The 14,607-nt window shown below is 36.1% G+C and overlaps 1 long non-coding RNA gene across 4 annotated transcripts in view; it reads right to left on the bottom strand.

Annotated features, from left to right (window-relative positions):
- Positions 1-14,607, bottom strand: part of LOC135321132 (uncharacterized) — a 121,683-nt gene that overhangs the window by 100,551 nt on the left and 6,525 nt on the right. For all 4 annotated transcript variants that reach the window (XR_010380585.1, XR_010380584.1, XR_010380586.1 and 1 more), the window contains exon 3: positions 1,525-1,578. This is a non-coding gene — a long non-coding RNA (uncharacterized LOC135321132). The remainder of the gene's footprint in view (positions 1-1,524; positions 1,579-14,607) is intronic.

The following is a 14,607-nucleotide window of genomic DNA, read 5'->3' as shown; positions in this document are numbered from 1 at the left end:
TGCAGGGAAGTGTAATGTTCTTTCCACTTCTAAAAATTACATATGTGGACACAGAGTAACGCAGAATTTTGACCAAGGGTAGCAGAGTAAGACAAAATGGGGAGAGCCAGAAATACATCACAGATCCCTTCACTCAAACGTTTACATGTTCTAGTCTCATGTTTTTAGAACTCATTTTGATAAATTGCCCACTCTTCCAGGGTTAACATTTTATGACCAAGTGACTGAGAGACATTTGTCTCCAAGTCAGGATGGTGAGAGAAGCATGGTGTGGGGGATACTGTGGGATGAGAACAAAGTAAAGAATAATAGACTTGATATCACTCTCAAAGAATCTCTATGTCTAATGAAAAACTTACATTTGACTCTTTTTCAGTGCCTATAACTTGAAGTCAAATGTTTAAGTTTAATGTGATTGTGTATTTAAAATAATTAATAGAATTGGGGATTTATTTATTCAATGATTAAGTGTCTAAGGTAAAAGTTGGCTTAAAAATGATAAACATAGACAAGACTTAACATTACAAAGTTTCTTAACTGAGTTTCTCTTTGATCATTATGTATAATCACATTTTGTATTTTCTAGAATTTTATACAGCTTGTAGATGATCCAAATATTTTTACCTTACTTTTTCCTCTCATAAGGCTCAGTTCATAAAATCACCATCATCAATACCACCACCACCACCACCACCTTCATCACTGCCATCATTATTATTGAGAATGCTATGCTCTTGACACATATTAACTCATTGATAACTCCCAATAATCAAATGAGGTAGATATTATTGCCCTGATTTTCGTGATGAGGCAACTGAGGCACAGAAAATTAATAATCTGCCCCAATATATATACTTAGTATATATCATTGAGGATAGTCTTTTAAACATTATTCTATATTGCCTTAGGCCTGGCAAGACCTTAGGGAAATTTTAATTTTAGCCTTTTATTTTTCAAAATGAGGAGCTAAGGAGCACTGAGAACTGGCTTTCCTTTGGCCAATTCTTGGCAGAACTTTGAGTGCAATTCACATTTTCTGATTTCCAGGACAGTGATCTTTCTAATATTATACTTTGCCTTTTTTTTCTAGGTAATACAATCTTCACCAGAATGTCCACTTTATAAGGGAAAAAAATGCAGAAACCAAAGCCCTTTACTCTTCCGTAAGTAAAATGTTTGGTAAGGATGGAGACAGCCTATTGATCAAAATAGGATTCTTGGAATATTTTTACATATCTCCCTGGCCCTGTTAGCATGGACATTTCATGGAAGGCATAGAATATCAACCATCTTTAGCTTTTTAGGGAAGTCATTTTACCACCAATGTCCTTAATTATGAAGGATTGTATAGGTCAGTATTCTTACTCATTCTCTTTAATATCATTCAGAAGTGCTTCAAATTGAGTTATACTGTAAAAACACATAGTATACATTTCTCATATCTAAAACGATAAAGTTAAACATCCACATTCTTGGAATAAAGTTAAACTGTACTTGGGTAACTCTGAACAGGACTTGACTTACCTTCTTCAGTTCTTGGAGATTTCATAACCATCCCAGGTCTAGTTCGTTAGGCATCTGCAAGATAAGTGACTTCTTTTGAAAATGCAAAACTCATTGTTGGTTAATATCTGTTAAATACAATTAAAGATTCAAGTACGCTAAAGAACATGTGGAAAACATGCTTTCTCTCCAATAAGAGTTGACATTCTAAAAAATCTGAAAGTAAAGTTCTTCTAGTACTTTGGGGAGTGCTCTAGGGTTTTTAAGTGTGAAAACTATAGAACATGATTCTTATAAACTGTGTTAACTACAGAATAGAATTTCTGTATGAAACTGAATTAATTTTAATCCTTCTTTGTGGTGAGGAATTTAGATTATGAAGTACCCAAAGGACTTCATTATGAGGCAGCTTCACTTACAAGCAGAGCAACAAACTACCTATTTTGCTTTTGAGCAAGATTCTAACTTATGGGTAAAATATTCCCTTGAGGTAAAGCATATGCCTTGAGAAGCTGCATTAATAACTATTTGCAGTAACTATTTATGATTCATGAGCTAACTGGGTTATTTTCCTATGGCTCACCAGACCATCTGTAAATTGGCCTGACACAGGGCTTCAAAAGGATAAATACATAGTAAAAAATTTAGAGTTAGAATTGAGGCTGTTTTCTTTTTTTTTCTTTTCTGGGGGGGAGGGATAATTAGATAGATTTATTTATTTATTTATTTATTTATTAATTATTATTATTATTTTTTAAATGGAGGCACTGAGGACTGAACCCAAGAACTTGTGCATGCTTGGCACACACTCAACCACTGAGCTATACTCTCCCCTTCATTTTCTAACTTAATGTGAAATCCCAGTTGTTGTTTTAACCTAATCAAGCACTTTTTCTTTTCATTGAGGTCTAAATGTTGACTGTAGGTTAATTTCAGCATATAAACTTTAACATATGGTAAACAAGTAAATATTTCTCATTTATTTTACATACATTTCCTAATGTTTGAGTATATTGCATATACTGGATAGAAAATATGCATGTCTGTGAAACTCAGAGAAAAATAATAAAGTAATAATAAAATAATAATTAAAAATCACAAGGTAGTAATGCTATATAATCACCAGGTCTCTGACTTCTCCATTCTCCAAATACAAATAAGGTCTCAGTGACTTTAATTACATGGATAATATATTTAATGATAAATGTAATACATTATCTTGTACAATTCAAACAACACAGAGGTGAATAAAAAATGAGAGTGATTACCTACCACTACCCTGTTTTTCAAGTATCCATAGAGTGTAAAATTCCAGGCCCGGTTTCACAAACACTCCTAGATATGTGCATATACATATACATACGTAGTCTTTGTTATATAAACATTGGGACTAGATTATACTTACTGTATGGTGACATGTTTTTTAATCTTAAAACTGAACAACCATGTATAAACACAAGTTTAATTTTTTAACAACTACACATTATTCCAGGTAACTTTAAAAAGTTATGTCTTTGTTGATAGACATTGAGGTTGCCTTCAACATTTTTTTCTATAAAAAAAAGTGCTTCCTGTTGAAGATATCCTTATAAATTTCCATAACATTAATCACTACTATTTTAATAAGTAAAATTTATACTTGATTCAAAATTCAAAAGGTGCACAGGAGTATATGATGAAAATGAAAAATCAACCTCTCTCACACTCCTATTTTTTCAACCACTCTATCTCCTTCCTTTTCTTGTGAATTCTTCCAGAGATTTTCTGTGTGTGTGTGTGTGTTTGTGTATGTGTATACAAAAATTTCCCTCATATATGCTGCCATAATCTATACACCCCTCTATGCCTTGCTTTTTAACTTCATAATAGTAGTCTATTTGAGCTGCTATTTCTTTTTGTTGACTCTGAAGTATTCCCTTGTATGGATTAGTGTAATTTATTCACCTTATTAAATATTAAATAGTCCCATATTAAGTTCTACATGATTTAGGGAATTAATTGCCACATCATAGAGAAAACATAGAAACAATCTCAATATCCATCAATAGAGGAATGGTTGATATGAAATGCTATATAACGGTTAAAAATCACGTGGTAAATTCTGAGAAAAGGTTTCCCAAGCATATTATTATAAGAAAAATGCAAGTTGCAGGATGAAATGTATGGTGTGATTCCAGAGTAATAAGAAATCCTCCAGAGAAAAGTACATACGGTGTATGTAACTATGTAGAAGAATGTCTGGGAAAACGCATACCTAAATATTAGGGTGCTTCTGATGAGGAGGGTGGGATCCTTTGGGGTGAGGGAAGTGGGAGGTAGGAGAGAGAGTTTGGGAGATTTTCACTTTTTATTCTCTACACCTTTTGTTGTTTAAAGGTTTCTCACTAGAATGTAGTCAACACTTGTGTGACTAAAACTTAACAAAAATGACATCATGGTTATCCTTACACAGTACTCCTTACCATGAAGTTTAATGGAAGAGTTACTTCTAAAATCTCACCTAAGGTTATTTATATTTTCAGAATACAATTGGAAAACCAATTATGAGATCACAAATAATCAGGGCGTATAACAAGATTGCCACAAACCACTACATTTTGGACTGGCTTCGGCCCAGCACATGTTTAGAAAATGCCGAGGTCCTCATTAGAGCTGGTGCCAGGTTATAATGAGGTGATTTTGCTGACAAACTGCATGAGCCCCATCATACTAAATTCTGCACTGCAGCAAGTAGTGTCACATTCTGGGACGGACTTTCTTTCTCTGCTGCAATCCTACTGAACTTTTACTCTTTAACATATAAGAAAAACAGTGGCAGAATGAAACTTCCCTGGTATCATTAAAATTGTGAAACTGACTTAACAGTTGTTTGGCAAAGCCATTGCACAAGAACATCATTAATCTTTCTTGAAATTTCATGAGAAAGGGATTGATGCTCTAATATTCATGAATTTTCTGCCTCTAAGAATGGCCTTTTATGGTCTGTCATTTGCTTTCCTGCTTTTGACAAAGACAAGGGTCCAAAAAATATTTCACTTTCTTCTTGTCTGTAGACACTACATGCATAAGCAAAGCAAGAGTGAAAGCATAATGTTAAGCAGCAGTGATATTCATCTGCAGTAGCAGGGAGGCATCAGGGAATGAAGAGGACTGTGACAAAATAGTAAGTGCATGCCCCATCCAAAGAGGTGGCTTTGTTCAGTTCTAGCTGGTTGTTACTATGTTGGAATGGAAGTTCAGTGTTACAGGTTTTCTAATTTTTAAGGAGAAGCAAAAAGAATAAATCCTAATTTTATGTGATTTTCCCTGATTTTTACATATTGGGAAATATAAAATATAAATGCAAAATATAATATATAAAAATCACTTAGCCCTATAAAACATATGAAAGAAATTTAGCTTATGGGCCTACCACTTTGCAACTTTGGATCTATGTCATTCCTTTTGTCCTGAATGCTCTGCATCATAGGTTCCCAAACATGGCAGTGCAAAAGGATTATCTGTGGAAGTTATTAAAAATACAGGCTATCACTAAGACCCATTATCATATGATAACACTTATATGTGATATCTTAAAAAAATGATGAATTTATTCACAAAACAGAAATAGACTCACAGACATAGAAAACAAGCTTACGGTTACCAAAGGGGGAAAGGGGAGAGGGATAAATTAGGAATTTGGGATTAACAGATACTACTATATATAAAATAGATAACCAACAAAATAGATAATCGTAAGGAACTATATTCAATATCTTGTAATAACCTATTTTGGAAAAGAATCTAAAAAAGAATAGATATATATGTATAAGTGAATCATTTTGTTGCACACCTGAAACCTAGTAAATCAACTATACTTCAGTTTTTAAAAAAAGAAAAAGAAGTACATAAAGCTGTAAAACTTACTGTGGTGGTTGGCAACGGTTATATCATAAAATAATGTGAAAGAGCTGAACAGTGTTTTAAAAACATACAAAGTATCAGGGTCCACTCAGTGTACTATATTTACAACTGTATTTTTAACAAGTTCCTCTATTGACTGTATACAGCTAGCCTGACAAGAGCTTCTGGATAGCAGCCCATCAGCTACAATTGGAATGGCAGATGGGATCCATCCTGAATGCAAAATGCAGTCCATTAGTGGTAGTTGCCCTGAGCACTGATTTGAGGAGGGCTGTCTGACTGCAACCAGGTTCAGTGAGGAAAGACTGGTGATCTGTTAGTGACATCTCCCTTGGGCAAAGACAGGGATAAAGGTGGTCTGTGTATAGTTTCTTTGCTGATCATCATCAATTTGTTATAATCTGTGCTTTTAAAAATAATAAATCACTTCATGTCATGGCCCCACCTACTCCTCTAGTCTCATCATCCACTCTATCCTGCCTCATATGTGAAGCTCCAATGACAGTAAAGTATTTGTTGTTTCCCACATGTGTAGTTCTGGTCCGCTGCTATGTGGCTTTGCTCCTACACTTTCCATCCCTTACCCTCTCCCTTTCTGGCCAGTTCTGCTCTCTGGTTGGGGCTCAGCTTGGACATCTTCTTCCAGAGGAGGAGATTTCTGACCTCACCTCCTTCTCCCTTTATTTCAGGAGGAATTGCCTTGTGCTTCCTTGTATTGAGTGTCCTAAGAATCTCTCTATTATGGCATTTCTTTCATATTATTAAAATGATCAGTTCACACTTGCCATTTCCTCCCCAAACTTGAAGTTTCCCATCTTGAATATTTATATGTATAAATGCACAATGCATGATCAATTAAATAATTGAACTACATCTGGTACATCTGCAGTGCTGAATTAATATTTATGAAATTGAACTTTACCATTTTTACCATGGATAGCCTTGCAGTATATATATTTGTATTGCAGACTTATCTTTCTTGGTGAATTACAGCTTGCTTAAGGGCAAGGTACATGGAAACAGATATTAAAAAATACTGAAGTGTAAAAGAGCCTTAGAAATTATCTTATTAATATATTTCTCTTGCAATTATATACAAGAGGAAAATGAGGTTAGGAGAGGAGGGAAGACTATGTGGTTAAGCTTAGTTTATGGAATCACACTGTCAGGGTTCAAATCCTGGCTTCACCACTTCCTAGCTGTGTGAACTTACCTGTAAATTCTAGGCTTCAGTTTTCTGATATGAGAATGTAGCCAATAATATTAAGTCCCTACGAGGGATAATAAGTTGTTTAAATGAGAAAACCCCCTTTTTATGCTTGGTAAAATTCCTATCATGTTGCAAGGACTAAATACATGTTGGTTGTCATAATAGGTTAAATAGGTTTGCCCTAAAACACATACTAGTTAGTGGAAGACCCAGAGAAAGACCTCAAGTTTTCTGACCTGCATTCTAGTTACTCCAGCAGTTTACCTGATCCTCTTTTATGGCAGACTAGACGTTTCCTAGTTTTGTCATTGACCTCGCCCCTGAACACCTAAAACTTAGCATGCTTTCTCAGATGAGGGCTTTTTGCTGGAGCCTTTAAAAGTAAATGCTAGCAAAGAGAAAGCATTCTTAAGCAAAAACAAGACAAAATGAGAACAATGACAAAAAATTTGGACTACATGAATAATCCTAGATAGAAAATTCTTTTTCTCACATGTAATATGTTATGTAAAGCATTTACATAAGCTACTGAATACATTTCAAGTCAAGTTTGCTCACAGTGGTTTAAAAAAATCATCCAAGGTGAATTGAAGGGAAACATGACTGGCTGTGTCCTCTCAATGACATCCTGGTTATCAAATGGTGAGCTCTTGCGAGCCCTTACTAAAATCATAACATTTATTTGAGCCATGATCACTTTGAATAGTATGAATAAATTGTGCTGTTAAACATTGTCTGTAGCACTTCATAATGTTGAAGTTCTTGTTTTTAAATCAATTTGGCAGGGATTCTCACAATCTGAAGAAACCAAGGAATATTTTACCATTGCAGTGGGGCAACCGATTATGCGTCTCTTCAGCTTCATATAGACTCTTCTGTCCAGTGTAACCCTGGCATCCATTTCCTTGCCTTGCCTACAATATCCTCTTCAAGACAATTTTGTTAGCCATGCTCACTGGAAACTGATTACTTTGATCATTTATATAATCAAATTAATCAGTTTTTACTAGATATTATTTTTAAATTTATCTATTTTAATAGATATTATCAAATGTCTTTGGATAATTCCAGCTTTGATGCTGACAGAAATCATTCTGTTTTTACTGAGAACAATAATGCTTAACTATAGATTTAGATCAATGTGTGGTAAGAACCTAAGTTCTTTTTCAAAAAAGTAGGGTATACATCATTCATGCAGAGTTGAGACTTGCATGGAACCTTGGTTCTTTATGACAATGTGACCTACCAAACCAATGCTGAGACTGCCCACTTTCAATTTTTTTGTTAACGAGTAAGAACTGTGTCATATGCCTATTACAAGACCAATCACTGGCAAAGGGAGTGACTTGGACCAATGATAATTTATTACAGGGGGCCGGAAACATTGCAACCAACAAATCAGAAGGAAGGAGATAATGAGTGATGGGGCAGTAATCAATAGTATGTGCTCATTCACATCGAGGAATCAATTTGAAGAATAGACTCTAGAGATAGGATGATGAGTGTTATCTCACACTAAAATGGCACTCCTAATGATCAGGCATTTATGTTCATAACGAAAGGTGTACAAAAGCAATAACTATCACGAATTTAGACATACACTGTTTAAAAACGTCTGTAGCATCTATGCATATATGAGATGTATTTAGGGAAATTTTAGTATTTCAGGCCACCAATGGGTGCTAGTTAGTAAAGAGGTATTAGTTAATAACTAGGATTAGTGTTACACAAAGAGTTTCAGTAAATACTAGTTGTTCCCAAACCTGGCTGTGAATCTGAATCACATGGACTTTTGAAATTCCAAGAGGCTGTGGGATAGATGAAGAAGCATTAGTATGAAAAATGGAGTGGTCCAGAGGTGTTTGTAATTTGGGATATTTTGTGACCTATACAGTTGAGAGTAACAATATATGAAATAAACACACCTACCCTGAGCACATTGGTATTCTTAAAAGACAAATAAAGTGTAGTCAGGTGTGAATAGAAACCTTCATTTAAAAAATGGAACAAACCCGCTTGTGTTTGCCCCTATCCAGCGGTTCTTAACTTTCTTGGATCAAGGGCCTCATTGAGAATCTGAACAAGGTTATGGAATGCTTCCCAGTGAGATGCACATTTGCATATTCACACAATGCTTTGAATATTAATACATCCTTCTCTGTTCTTGGTCTTATTAGAAAAACTGAAGCAGCATAACTAATAATTAACAATAGATACCATTAATCAAGTCCTTACCAGTTTCCCAAGTTCCACTTAGATCTACTGAACTAGAAGCTTCAGGCTCAAAAATACACAGTTTTATAAAGTTCCTTTCATTGTTTCTGATGAAATTAATTGTATCCCTCTTGACTAGTCAGAGAAACAAGGGCTTTAGAGTTAGGCAAACTCGAGTTAAAAATCAAAGCTTCACACTCAATGTGCAAGTCACTTAAAATCTGTGTCCACCTCACCTCTAAAATGAGAAGGGTAACTGTCCTTATAAAAGTGTGGTAAAAATAATGTGGGCTAATGTATGACAGCATCAGAGCACACCCCTAGCGTACAGTTAGCACTATATGCATCTTTTCTTTATTGTAGGTAGTCATAAGGGGTCTGATATTTCTGCAGTGAGGATATTGTCCAATTATTAAATAATTACTTGAGCTAAGAAATCCATGGCCATAATATTTAAATTGTTAAAAACAGAATCATGATACTAAAACAAAGATAAAGTAGCAATGGCAAGAGCTGGAGATGGTTTTTATTTGACCCACATAATGTAAAAACGTATTAGCAAGGCAGAGCTTCAGAAACAAAGCTCACTAACCCCTAGATCCACAGCTCTCATCTTTAACCTTAATTTTGCAAGGCTCCAATTCCTAAAACTTTAAAATTTTCATATCAATATAGTGAATTCTTGGGTGTGTGAAAGGAGACTCAAGTGTTCAGAATGGTTCTGAATTGGTAAAAGGATGAACAAATCATGTCTTATGTCTAGCAACAAACAAAAAGATCTTTGAGCATGATGCAATAAACACTGAGGAGAAGGGTCAAAAACCTAGACACTCACTATCCCATATTCCAACCTGGGCTCTAAATACAGTGATTAGTGAACCTTCTAAATTTATATACTACAGTGTGTGTGTGTGTGTGTGTGTGTGTGTGTGTGTGTGTGTGTGTGCGCGCGCGCACGCGCACTGTCTGTTTTTCTGGAGACCCACAGCTTTAAGCAGATTCCCTTCGGATACCTAATCTAAAAACATACAGAGTCAGTCATCTGGTGATGTCAGAGAGTAGCTGTGGATTAAGTTAGGCCATCAGAGCCAGATATTTAGGCCACGCTGACTATCTTCCCTCCACTTCTCTCACCTCACAGAATTGCTGTTATTAAGTTGTTTTTGGAATAATGTCCTAGTCTTGAACTGAAGAATACTGCCAGGAAGGCCTGTATAAAATCTACTACTGCATTTACTTTAGGAATATTTTTGAGTATGTTTAAAAATATATCTTTCAGTGTCTTCTAAACAAAACACCAAGCAATAAATTACTTTTAGAAGAGAGAAAATACGTTCCTTATGTATAGTAAAGAAAGTAATGATGTATCCCTTTACTCAAAAGCCAAATTTTCAGACTCAAATCTGCAATCCAACTTTAGTACCTATGTAGGAGTCTTTGGCGTGCATATTTCCATTTTACCTCAATCTCAGTTACAGCCATCTACTCCAGTTTGTATTTTCCCTTGTTTTGTATGTGTGCGTGTGTGTATAAATAAATAGATATATTTCATTCCATGAATTTTGGTAAGGCATTTCAAATTTCTTATGGAACACAGAGGAATATAAATTAAAAATTTAACTTTTTCTCCTTCTCCTTTTATTTTAAACCACTCCTTGCCTAAAAAGAGGCAGAGATTTAACCTAGCAAATATTTTTTCTTTAATGCCTTAACTTTCAAAGATACAAGCAAATGATCTCCAGTTAAGGCAATATAGCAGATTGAAATAACACAAATGCCTTCAGTGACAAACACTTTTCCTACTGATTAACTTAGTAGAGGACTATATCTTGCTTCTCTCCTCCCCAACAAATATTTTCTCAGACAAAAATGGATTTCTTTCATTCATGATTGGATTTTCTGAGAAGTATCTGCATTGTAGCTATTTTGTGTTGTGAATTAAATGAACGCTATACTCAGATTTGAAGGGCGAAGTTCTCTTCCAATTGTGTACACTTGAGTACATGAATGTGAAGTCCATCCCAGTCAAAAAATCAACACACCAGTGCAGGAGTTAGCCAATATGCTGGTATTTATGCATACAGTCAACATTTTTCTCAGGAAATAACTCTGGATTTTCTTAATCAGCTACAATAAGTAATTGGTTAAGAGTCTAAACCTTGATGCCATAGAGTATGACTCTTGAAAACATTATAAGTCAGATTGAACCAATTGTGCACTCTGTTGGGAGACTATAAAAAATCGAGAAAAACCCTAAGACAGCTACAGTGCATGTCTGCTCTGAAAAACTGTGTGTAGAAAATCTTATCCACAGCCTTGGCTTTAATTACCTCCTGCATACCTAGAGAACTCTCCAATTTTTGCTTCTAGCCAAGACCAATCTTATAAACCCTACACTTTCATATCTCACTGGCTCCTCAGCCTTTACGCATGTCTCGAAGTCACTTCTAACTCAGTATCTGAAGTGAAATGCATACACATCCAGACTGACTCTTCTCAGGGTTCCCTCTTTGAGTGAATGGCCCACCCAGGCCAGGCATCAGAATCCTAGGGGGTACCTTGAATCATTCCTCTCCTTTCCTGTCCCCTCCATCTCCTTCAACACAGTTCTCTCTCTCTTTTTTTTTCTGTCTCCTTTGCCAAAATTGGTTCCTGCCAAAAGTCTTTTTTCAGGCAGATGACTGAGTAATCCTCCCAGCCAGCGACCTAGATTCACTCTGGCCTAGGCACAGCCCCTTGCCCACATTGGAAGCTGGAGTGATATTTTAACATTTCAATCTGATCGTGTCATTACCTTTATTGAAAAATTTCAGTGACTTTCCACTGCTTTCAAAATTAGGATCCAAATTCTTAACGTGGCCTAAAAGGCACCCACCCGACCTAAACACTTCACACTCATCTCTGACACTCTCCACATCTTGCCACATTGGCCTTACTCAGATTCCTCTAAAACCAAGTCTCTTCTTGCCTTGAGTCCTTCATACACACACACACACACACACACACACACACACACACACACACACACACAACACCTAACTAATTTCTATCCTACTTTCAAGCTCTGCTCAACAGAAACTTTCCTTGCTGTCTCTGACAGATCCACCCCATTGTAATTTCTAAAATACCCTATATTTGCCATTTCTAATACTTATCACAATTTAACTAATTATGCAACTAGTTGTTTAAGATCTTTTTCTTTTGTTTGACATACATTTCATAAAAAGTAGAGGACATTTTTCTTTTTCACACTGTCTACCCAGGGTTTGGCATAGTGCATTGCACAAAGTACATATTGGCTGAAGTAAGTAACAATTGAATCACCTGCCTGAGTTAGGTGCAAAATGCCACTTTAAACAGTTATATGATTTTACCTTGTGGAAATTATTAAACATTAATGTTACTAACTATTCCTATTTCACTTAGGGAGAGGTTAATTTTAAACACATTTTAATAAAAACTGGGAAAGAAGAGGATGGGGATTTGCATGTACTAAGTGCTTACAATGTAGAAGGGCTCTAGGTCATTAAGTAATACCAATTCTAGTATAAGTCTCATAACTTCCCAGTGAGAATTCTTGATAAAGGAATGGAGATCTAAGGAGTAGCTTGCCCATAGTCCACAGTTATCAAAAGGCAGAGATGGTAATCATTCAAAGGTCGCAACAAAATAAGTCCACATTTTGAAAACAGCATGATCAAATTTATCTTCTTATGTATTATGGGATTATGAAATAGTACCTTTTATATTATAGGCATTCAATATTTGACAACAACTATGTCAATTATTTAGATTTTTATTAACAAAGAGATGCTGGGATCTAGTTTTGTTTAACTCAAGTGTCAAGAAACCATTTCCATCATATAATGGTCACTCCGTTTATGGAATGAACGACGAAAAGAAGGCTATTAGCAGTAGTGCTTTGATATATACACTGAAGATGTATTAATTGCCCACAAAACTTAAAAGTAAAGTGAAACTTTGGGGCTTTGTGGGAGCCCTCTTAATTAAATCAAGATAGAAAATAGCACATTTTCCATCTGCTTCTATGCCATGTGCTATCAGATACTTTGACCTTTTAGATTTATGGAAGACTCTGAAAAATATCCTTGTTCTCCATTTTGTTTATCCTAAGGACATAAGAACTTGCTAATGTGTCTTCCACGACCTTAAGGAAGCAGATGACAACTGGTTGTCCACTTCTCTGCCTCTATCTTGTATTCTGGGCTTGGTCTCTTAAGAGATAGCTGCAGCAGAGTAACGAGACAGGCGCCCCCTTCAGCAAAACTCATCTTTGGTGCTTTCAATTGCAGACTTGACTGTCAGTCATCCACAAAGAGATACATCTAATGCTGAATTAGGTCCCTTGCTACTGTGCGTGTGTGTGTGTGTGTGTGTGTGTACACACATGAGTGTGTGTCTCTTTTGGTGCTTTGGATTCTGATATGCTTCTCCTATGAAGCGGTAAGGCCACACCTAGGTGGGTGGGGAAAAAAGTAAGGGGCCTCACTTTAAAATGGTGCATATTCCTGGAATCAATGATGCAGTGAAGAGGAGGATCCTCAGAAAAGAATGAGCATTTAGAAGGTGGGCTTTAGAAAGGGAAGTGGGAATGGTGGTTGTTCTGTGGGGTCAGCTTCCCCCTCAGTAAAGATGGTGAGAGTTCACAGAGAAAGGAGCCTAGAGCTGGTGGGGAAGTGCCTCCTTAGGAGACCACAAGATAAAACACAAATGAATGATAATTTATGAACTATGTTGCCTGATTGTATGTTCCTATCTGGTTTTGTTTCCCTTTCTATTACATCTGAGCTTCAAGCGAAGTTTGTTTAAATCCTCCAGCTCTGCATCAATTCTAGTACTTGGAATTTAGAGAACAGTTGTGTTCCACATTTAAGCCGTACTATCATGGGTGAACATTGTCTTCTATTTATGTCCCTCATGTCCCCACTCTCTAGGCCCATGTGCTGGTGGCCAACTTGGTTTTCAGTGATGGACCATGTATTGGGTGACTTTCTCCCCAAATCACAGCAGAGTTTCTTAAGAAGAATCTGATTCCCAGAGAATTCATAAGCAGAAATATCAGTGTATTTTACATCTCTATACAACAGATAAGGAGAAGGGGCACACCGAGAAAATAATGTACCCCATCTTCCAAAATGTCATGGTTTGCTGTATAGTTAATAATCTAACGTAGGAGTCACCTCAAAGGAAATGAGTGGGTTGATAGACTTGTTATGAGCCTCTAAGAGCAGAGGCACGTGTGGGGGCCCTTATCGCAAGACAAGTACCCGACTTGGTCCCAGGACAGTAAAAGCTGTTGGGCCACGTGGACAATCCAACAAGAAGTCGTTGAGTGTGGATTTTGTGAGATCTCTCAGCATCCTTTGCATCACTCTCAAATTTGCTACTCTGGAGATTTGAGCAGTAATGCTTTCTACCATTGTTCTTTTTAGTTTCTCATCCTGTTAGGTTGTGAAAGAATCCTTGACTTCTGAGTTTAGGGACAAGTGGCTTACTCTCAGTGGATAGAAAGTAAGTATTTTTGATAAATATTTTTAGGGCTTTTGTCATTTGCAATCTTTTTTATTTTGTACTTTTATGTTTTACATTTTGTTTTGAAAATCATAGAGAAGTAGGGCTCTGCCAGACAAATACAAAAAACAGGCAAATAGAAAGGAACAAACACAATTATGTGGTCCCTTTCATGTGGAAACAGGTCACTCATGGCAATGAACATCTGTACATAAATTTCATTTATTATCATAACAGAAAAGAAA

Source organism: Camelus dromedarius, chromosome 4 (genome assembly GCF_036321535.1).
Source record: "Camelus dromedarius isolate mCamDro1 chromosome 4, mCamDro1.pat, whole genome shotgun sequence".
Classification (NCBI taxonomy): domain Eukaryota; kingdom Metazoa; phylum Chordata; class Mammalia; order Artiodactyla; family Camelidae; genus Camelus; species Camelus dromedarius.
The sequence above is the reverse complement of the archived record's forward strand: the minus strand, read 5'-3'. Positions and strand labels throughout refer to the sequence as shown.